General features: G+C 43.5%; 1 long non-coding RNA gene and 1 pseudogene across 1 annotated transcript; both read right to left on the bottom strand.

Annotated features, from left to right (window-relative positions):
* Positions 1–465: 465 nt before the first annotated feature.
* Positions 466–1,270, bottom strand: LOC114611563. The gene is made up of 2 exons (XR_003709862.1): positions 1,029–1,270; positions 466–752 (listed from the first exon to the last, which is right to left on the bottom strand). It is a non-coding gene; the product is annotated as an uncharacterized LOC114611563 (long non-coding RNA).
* Positions 1,271–7,155: 5,885 nt separating this feature from the next.
* Positions 7,156–8,001, bottom strand: LOC114611666 (annotated as a pseudogene).
* Between the last annotated feature and the right edge of the window lie 1,615 nt (positions 8,002–9,616).

Genomic DNA, 9,616 nt, shown 5'->3' with positions numbered 1-9,616 from the left:
GGACAACCTGTCTCTTTACATTAGTTTAGATCTGTAAAGAAACAGTCATTTAGAAGGAAAATAGTCGGAAAATTCGGGCAAGGATCCATTTTTAAAGTCTCGGCTGAATGATTGCTTTCTTATTGTGTGACTCTGGGCCGCAAAAATCTCCCGTGTCTGTACACATGTTTCTCTTTTCCTATCTTGGATTTGGGTTTTCCTTCTGCTTAAAACACACATATGTGCCAGAATGAAAACTGTTAAGGGAAGGTTTTCAAGGACTCCTAAAAATAGGACCTGCTGCCAAATACACCTCCCACCCCCCAGTATGTAAACGGCTAAAGGGGGAGCAATGAAAAGCATATGTTACCGACATTTCCCTTAGAAAAACAAGAGTCAGAGGCTTGGCCTCCTGGCCCTGGCACCCTTGAACCTGTGGTTTCCATTTAAGCCTTATCCCAAGTCTGCAAGGATCCATTCTCGACATAGCTGACTTCTATCTTTTAATCGAGGCTGTAAAAAGCTACCAGGAATAGTTTTATTTTACAAATGGGAATGAGTGATTTCATCACCTGAGACTGGGATTTGACACGAACCTTTCAAATAATTATCGAGGCTCAAAGGGGATCAAACACCCACAGCGCCCAGGTCTAGGTGGCTGCCTTGCCAGCCCAGGGCGAAGGAGTGAGCTGGGAAGGGAGTCTAGGATGGATGAAGTAAGAAGCTAGTTTTTGTTTGCATCCTGTGGCAATGAGCAATCACCCATCTTCTTCCTGGAAATAGAACACAGAGTGAGCATATGTACACTCATTAAACCCGGAGTGCTCAGTGGTAGCGAGTGAGGTTTTGCTCGGAATTCCTTCTGTGGCTATCCTAGGATGGAATGTGTCCTCTAGTCTTACAATTTAGAAAAGACATTTATGAAAAGCCCCTGAGAGTGCTAGTCTCTCAAATGCCTCCTTTTGCTTTCTGAAGAAAAGCTTTCATGACTAGCAGGGATCCAGCTCTCAGACTTATATTATTCATCTTGTTAACAAAGGTCCACAAACCTGCTGAGCGGGTGAGCAGAGCGCTCCTGTGGGGCTGAAGTCCTGTCCCTTGTCCCCTCGAGACCTCTCCTCCTTCCAGCGGGCCGTGGAGCAGAGCTGGTCCCCCAGAGAGACATCTAGTCTTTCAGCTGTGGGGTTATCTTGCCTTCCCAGCTCTAGTTAAATTTTGTCTCCGTATCTTAGCATTTTCACGATAGGCCACGGAAAGAGAAACTTGGAGAATGTTTCGCCTTTGCTGTTAAAAGTTGTGACCTTTGCTCACATTTGCCAGAGAAAGTGCTTATAGCACCAATTAACATGAATTATTAACTCCCGGATTAATAATTGATTAGTAAGCTAAAGGCCCAGGGCACCTGCCACATCACACTATCGAGAGAGGAACCAACGAAACAATTTAGATACAATTAGAACAGTCCAGGCAGGGGCTTGGCTTAAGTAATGACATTTTGGCTTTTTAAAGGATTGCTTATTTCTCCTCTACTGCCATGTGGCCGGAGAGTCAAAAGTCACAAATAATTCATAGACTGACTCATGTGGATGTTGGCTTTAAAATTTTCACTTAACAAGTATCTCTGTACCTCTTTCATCGTATTAACCTCTGTTTGAAACAACAGCTCATATGGAATCTGTTTCATAATTATCATTGAAATTAGTGTGTATGTGCACATGTGTGTATCTGGTGTGGTGTATGTGCACATGTGTATGTGTGTGTGTGTATAGTATGTGCATGTTCAAGTGTGTGTGCATGCATGTGTGTGTGTGCGCGTGGCAGTGGTGAATCTCAGGTATTCTTCAGGAACCATGTAGCTGGTTTTATAGAGGGTCTATCATTGGCCTGGAGCTCACTAACTAAGCTAACTTAGCAGCAAACCTCACAGATCCATTTGTCTCTGCCTTCCCAATACTGGGATACAAGCATGTGTCACCGCACCCAGGTTTTTGACATGATTTCTAAGCATGGAATGCAGTTCCTCATACTTGCAGGGCAAGGATTTTGCTGACCAAGCCACTGGAACCAAGCCTACAAAGGAATTCTTTTAATGAGTCTTAACAACTTCAGAGGCCCCAAAGTATACTTTGCTGGATATACCCAAGGACCATGGACCAAGTGGCTTAAACTATAGGCATTTCGTCAGGGGTTTGGATGCCAGAAGTGAATTTGGATACGTTTGGTCTGTGAGGGAGGGATCAGCCATGGACTTCTCTGTAGAGGGTGATCTCTGTAGAGGGATCTCTTTCAGGTTCTCTTCATCTTTTTAACAAGATCATTTTAAACAGTTGTATTAGTCGTTTGAGAATCTTATATCTTGGTCATAGTCACTCCCCATCTCTCAGCTCCTGCTAGATCCACCCTTAGTTTCCCCAGTTTCCAGTCAGCGCCTGACTCACAGCAGTACAGGACTTGTCAGAGGCTGTGACTGAGGGTGGCAATACCAGGGGGAACCTGGAGGGGGGATAGATGCTGAGCTGGCTCCTCCACCACAGGCCTCCCTTATAGAACCCAGAAGCACCAGGTGCCTGTCAGTGCCAAACAACCACTGCAGCATTCCAAACTCAGCTCTGTAGGGAGTTTGATGCTAGCCCCACCCTCTGTGTGTGTGTGTGTGTGTGTATGCATGCACACATGTGCACCTGAGCATGCATGCATGTACATGGTATCTCAGGTCAGGGTTTCAGCAGCATTGGTTCCTTTGAGGGATAGGAGGAACGTGTTCCAGGCTTCACCCTTGGCTTCTGGAGCTGTTGGCAGTTTCACAGAGGGTTTGGTCCACAGTGTAAGCCACTCTGCCCATGGTCCTTGGGTACATCCAACCAAGTACAAGCTGCGTCCTCTGACGTTTTTATCATTTCCTGACAGATACACTCTTCCTGTGTCATAAAGGCTGAGGAAGGCGAGACTCTCCAGTCCCCTTTCTGTCTCTGATGGAGGTGAAGTGTCAAGGCTACAACCTTTGTGAGTTGTTCTTATGCCACCAAGGCCAAGAGTGACTGGGGAAGCCCAGCAACCTCACCCAGGGACGAAGGTCACTGAGGAGCCATTTATTACAATGTGGACTTTCTGAGAAGAGGAATTAAATCACCTAATTCCATTTCCTCTGATGACAAGTAATGATCACTGGGCCCCAACTTCTGGAAAGTGCGATTCCTCAGCATGTTCCCACAGAGATAAACAAAGTTAAGGAAGAGGTTATAAATGGAGCCTGTGCCTGGAGACCATGACTCGGTGACTCTGGTTCTGCCCCCTCTCTGTTTGGATCCCTAGCTCTCCCTGAGGACAGTTTGGTTTTCTGACTCTGCCTCAGCAGCTCTGGAAGGCACAAGGTAGTAAAGCGAGGATTTCCTCCCCATTGTCTCTGAAGTATTGTAGGAAGCTGTTGTTAATGGACGCCATAAAAGTTTACAAAGAATGTTCTCTTGGGTAGCTGTGTTGTTTAGTGGCGGAGTGTGTACCTAGCACGAGTGAGGCCCTGGGTTTGATTCTTAGCATCAAACAGAAATATATGAAAAAAAAATCATTCTTAGGGGTTGACATGTGATGTGCTATTTCCTTAGAAGAAAGGTTTTGTTTTTATTTCTGACATCTTTTATTGATGTCTGATGATGACCTGGTCTATGGAGTTTGGCCTACAGGTAGCTCTGTTCTGTGCCTCACCTTGGCCTGTATTTAAGGAGAATCATTCTCTGTAAAATGTCAGAGGAGTTTGTTTCCATTCATAAAGCTCCCTGGGTATCTCTTGTTGCCTCCTTCCCCATGTGGGCAAACGTTGCTGCTTAAGACAAGACTCAGGAGTAAGAGCTCAGGACTGGACACATCCTCACAAGAGGTATCCTAGGCAATCATGGTAGACAATTGTGGGGTTCCTGGGTTGGGTCAGAGAGGAATGAGGTTAGAGGGGCACTCATTTGAGAGAGGTAGAAACCACTATCCCCTGGTAGACTTATAGGATTCAGGGGTAATAGGGTAAAGCAAGACAAACTCCTTTACATCTCAGATCCTAAGGAAGTTGAAGACACAGTGAGTAGGGAGGGACACTGTCAAGGTTAAGGCCAGGCAGCTGGAGTTAGGGGGATATGAAGTCATCTGCTGAGATCACAGCTTGGGCTCATCAGTGTGGGCTGATGATGCAGAGAAACCCACAGAAACCTGGCCCCTAAGGATGTATCTGCAGTTCCCGCTCACATGTTTAGAGCCATAAGTGATATAACATTTTTGAAGTCAGGATGTGAGAAAAGATTTAAATTTTCTGCCTCTGTGTACACTTACACAGGTCTCTAGGCAAGAGGTCCTTTGGGCTATGGGGACATTAGATGGAGCTGTGACCGATGGGGTTGAGGGGAGATCTCTCTGGTTGCTCTAGGGAAAGCTAACGGTGGAAGGAGGAATCTGGAGGCCTGTTGTGTGTGGGGAGGGTGTTCCATCCAAGCCCAGAGTTTATCCAGTGGCTACAGGGTCTTGGGAAGTCACTCTCTGCAGTGTGTCTCCTTCTGCTCATGTTTATTATAAGAGACTATGATTGCTCTCAGGGTAAATATGATTATTGAACTTCGGAATAGTTTATAGGTGACTTTAAAAACAGCTAGTTTTGGTATTTTAAATGAAGGAGACTGGAATGGAGGAAAGGGTCAAGAACACTTAAACATTATCTTGCCCCACTGAGAGTTCTGAATTACTTCAGTGAAAATCTACTTTGACACTGAGATCTTTTAAAAATTATTTTGGCAAGATTTGGGCACTCTGGAAAAAACACAGGTAGTATTCATTTTTTAATGACATTTTTATTTTCTGTGTTGCAGGTGCTCTGTCTGTGTGTATGTCTATGTATCACATGCCTTCCTGGTGCCCCTGGAGGCCAAAAGAGGGCCTCAGCTATCCTGGAACTTGAGTTACAGATGGCTGTGAGCTATCACATATACATGTTGGGAACTGAACCTGGGTCCTCAGGAAGATCGGCCTGACTTTTAACTGCCGATTCACCTCTCCAACCTTGCACAGGGAGTTCTTAGATTCTGTTTCTCAAACATGGAACCCAGAGACACATTGACCACACAATCACCGACTTGACTTCAGTCTGACAAGCCAGGTTCCAATCTCGGGAGACTTAAGTCTCGGTGTTGGCTGCATCCTCTCCTCATGCTGTCAAGGTTCACTTTGAAACTGCAGAACTGTGCAATATGCTTTAACCACGGGGTCCAAAACCACAAACCCATCACAGAGCCTGGCAGAGCAGATGCTCCCGGAGAGGATGTCTTCGAAAGACTAAGACAAACATTAAATTAATCAGCCAATGATCTGGGGAGGGGAAATGGTCACTAATTTCACATTTTTCATCTCTGGAAAAATCAATTATTATTCTGTTTATTTGTCACTATTTCCAGCCGTTTCCCCGGATGACAGGGGTTCAAACAAGAACATTGTTATAGAAGAGGTTAGGCATGCTGGATTTTGTCCCTGGACTTTCCACCTCTCAGCTACCTGGGGTTTAGGAGACAGATTAACTGCAGTGGGGGCAAAGGCTGGGCTTGCATTTCTTTGTTCTTCCTTCTGGTGATTGCTTTGGCCTCTGTAAGATTTTGAATATTTGGTTAAGTACCAGTTAATGCCTGTTATTCCTTGGGCAGGATTTTGGAGGCATGTATATGAAATGAGTACTCTCCTGAAGCAAGTTGGGGCTTGGAATTTCTTTCCTTACCCCTTAAAAGATCCTCAGAATGTTGCTTCACTCTCAGGTAAAGCTTTCTGAGATCAGAGAAGAAGATTAACCACATTCTGTTGATATGTTTAATGGCTCTAGTGGCCCTGACTCACCTTCAAAGCTGTGTATGAACATTGTTCCCTGCTCCCTGTTGGATGACTCTTGTCCTTCCGAAACACTTGGTGATTTGGGGTTCTCATGACAGTGAACCAGACAGGTTTGGCAATAATAGCCCCCCGCAGGCTGTTCTCCCATTTGGTTGCATGCATTTATAATGTTTGCGAATATGCAAACTACAGTAAAATATATGGTTTATGTAAATGATTACATAAATTATTATAAAGTCATGGGCATTGTTCCATTATGTTCATTAACTGGGAAAATTATCTTTAAAGGATATACATTTTATGTAAAATTGCATGTATAAATATATAGTATATATAGCCTAATAGTGTTAAGCAAGGCAGTCTGGGAAAATGTGTGAAGATAAATTTACTATAGACTGCATTCTGTAAGTATACTATATAGCAAGTACATTGTATTGTAAAACACCTAATATATCACAAATAAATGATTTCTAAATGAAGCCCTCAGATAATAAATGCATTTATAAATCCTTACTTGATTTAGATATTTACAAAGTCATACCTATTTACTATCATGCATTTAAATAACAGAATCTTATAAAAACAATAGCAAAATAATAATAAGAAAAACCTCCTTTCCTCCCTAGATTTTACTTTATAGGGGACACAAGTTTTAAGTGTGGGTGAGTTCTCTTCCTAAATTTTTGTTGCCCAGACAGTAAGGAAGCAAGGCCCATGTGTCAGCTGCTTTAACATCCCTGTGATCAAACTCCTGGGAAGATTTATTTTGCCCATGGCTCAGAGGATTATTTGTGTCCCATGGACTTTGGCAGGATATCATGATGAACAGTGGCAAAGAAGGATTTTAATTTCATAGTACATACACATTCACACACACACACACTCACACACAAGGCCAACTAGAAAGGGGGCATATTTAATGTTCTGAGACACTCGGACCCCAGTGTTCTGCTCCCTCCAACTAGGTTCTACTACCTTAAGTTTCTAGAATTTCACAAAGTAGGACTACCAAGTGGGGAATTCACACCACCACAATATGTACACAGACACAGACACAGACACAGACACAGACACACACACACACACACACACACACACACACAGTGGATATCTTGTATCATTACTTTATTCTTCTAAATGATTTCAAATGATTTCTATTTATCCCATTTTATGAACAAATTAGAACTTATTGCCCATTCATTTGTTGGTGGCATCTTATGTTACTGCCAGTTGATTGGATGTTCATTTTTGTGTTATCCTTTAAACTGATTCCAAATAGGTAAGAATCTGTGTCAGTGGGCATGTTCCTTTTTTTTTTTTTTTCAATTTGCCAAGCTGTGACTGTTTATTAACTGACCAGATTACAAAAATACCACGGGCAACACCTTAGTTCATCCGTCTAATAAGCCTGTTGATCTGGTCTTTCCTGTTGCCAGCGTCTCCACCTTCTACAAAGTGAGTTATCTTCTTCTTCATTCCACCTCATGGGAAAGATAATTTGAAGGGCCACAGGAAGTTATTTTCTTCCTTGAAGCGTTTCCCAACTGAATAGATCTCATGAATTAGGTCCTCCATGCATATGATGTCAAATTTACCAAGAGACCGAGCAATCAAGGAATTATCCGTCAAGGCAATCCGCTTCTTATTGATTTTGCCATAGCCTCGCTTGTAGATGAGCTCGTTTACTGACTTCAGGTTGGGGTACCCCCATGCAATGTACGGTTCCACGATCCTCAGCATGTTCATGGAAGCCTTGTTGAGCTTAACAAAGGTGCCATTGAAGAGCTGTTGAAGGCGAAGAAGCTGCAATACCTGTCAGACCTTTGGGCTTACTCCAGTGATACCTCGGATTCTGATGACAAATGCCAATTTTGGTTCTGCAGGCACATAGAAGTTCCCAGCTTTCCTTGCCATCCTGGCCACCTGAATCTCAGTCTGGTACATCTGCCTGTACTCCTTGTGATAGTGCTTTGCCTTCTCATAGATTAGCTTCCTCCTTGTCTCTCGAAGTGTCTTCAGGGCAAACGACTTCCTCAGGTGCTTCACCTTCAACTCTGTGAAATTCCTTCACTTTTTCTTAAGGGTTTCTGGCATAGCAGGAACTTTTTTTTTTTTTTTAAGGGTATTGGACACACTGACAACGTTCTTTTTCTTCTCTGGAATAGTCTCCATGGTTCCAGCTGGCAAAGGTGGCATGTTCACTTTGTAAATGAAGTTCTGTGACTGGCCTTTGAAGCTTTCAATATAGAAGAGTCAGGCCAGACTGACTTGGACTGGGAAGTTTCTGGAAACAGACTACAGTGAGCTTCATTACCATCAGAAGAGGGATGCTCAGAACTTGAACTAGGACTACTGCAGTGTGTTAAGATTTCAACATATAAAGGCAAAGTTATTTTGACTTCTGATTTGGAGAGAATGGGTGCTGTGGAAGCCCATCATGGTTTTAGCGTAGGGTCCAGTGAACCTTTCCACATGTGACCAGGGAGCAAATGACGGAAACAGGAAGACACAGAGACCACAGTTTTCTCAAGAACCTCCTCCAATGACCTATGAACCTCCTAGGAAGCTCTGCCTCTTAAAGGTGCCTCCCTTCCTAATAGAGCCAAGCTGTGGACCAGGGCGTTATTATTATATGTATGTCGTTGGCAGACATTTAAGATCTAAAACTACAGCAAATAGAGATCCTAGAGTTATATTCCATTGTCAATTAAGTGGGGCTAAATTGGTAGTAAAGAAGATATTCATTCCTGATTACAATCAAAGCTATGATCAACTCTTGTTTCTTCAGTGGTGGCACAACCTATCCAGGGATAGGACAGAGCTGTGAAATGCTCATCACTGGCTGATGAATGCTGGCACTCATCACTGGCCAATGAATGGTGGCTGTTCATTTTAGGGATGGATGGATGGTGTCTTGGGAGTAAAACCCACTTGGAATGGAGGCAGGTGTTTAAGAAGCAGAGTTCTGATTTCAACTTTCTTCAAAGGCAACTATTCTTGATCTTGAGGTCTCCCTTCTGTAGTCAGCTGCTAAGTGCTCTTAGTCAGGAGTGTGACGGCTTTCCAGCTCCCTGCACAGTCTTTGCCATGGTTGACCCAACCCCGGATAATAAAAAATGGACCGCCTTTAGAAAGTAGAGTTGATAAGGCTGGAAATAATCTATAGAGAAATGTAGGAGGCACAGGAGCAATAGATGAGCTGGATCTATCAATGATGACGTCACAGGCCAGGGCCAGGATGTAACAAGGCTCCATGGGAAATGGACAGGTCCTTGGCTAGGGTTTGTGCTGAAGAAAGTAGACCCAGGAGAATGAAGGAGAGGGAAAGAACATGGAGATTGGAGTCCTTCTCTTTTAAACATTCTGTCCCAATCAGTATCACAGGTAGAATCATAAGCCCTCTCATCCTTCCCATAGTCAGTAAGGAGCTCTAGCCTCCCCCTGAGCTTTAGACCTGAGAGGATTATACACATGATGCAGGATTGTACACACAATGCTGCAATGCTCTTCCTTGGTTGAAGACATTTCCCCGTGACTGTGTCTGAGTTGGGCTTTGGGTCTACCATTCTCAGATTGATAATTATGCCAACAAGCCAGAATCACCTACATACCTAGCAACTGGGAGATTGTTTAATTTAAATCATCTACCAACCACACATAATGCCTCTCACTTCTTTGTAATAAATTAAAAAAAAAAACAAAAAGATGGGCAGTTGTGGAAGCCAAGTCAGAAAGATCACATGTTCAAGTTTAGCCTAGACTGTATTACAAGCTGTGGGCCAAACCT

The sequence above is a fragment of the Grammomys surdaster genome, unplaced genomic scaffold (genome assembly GCF_004785775.1).
Source record: "Grammomys surdaster isolate TR1022 unplaced genomic scaffold, NIH_TR_1.0 126118, whole genome shotgun sequence".
Lineage (NCBI taxonomy): Eukaryota > Metazoa > Chordata > Mammalia > Rodentia > Muridae > Grammomys > Grammomys surdaster.
This window is presented reverse-complemented; position numbering and strand designations above follow the sequence as displayed.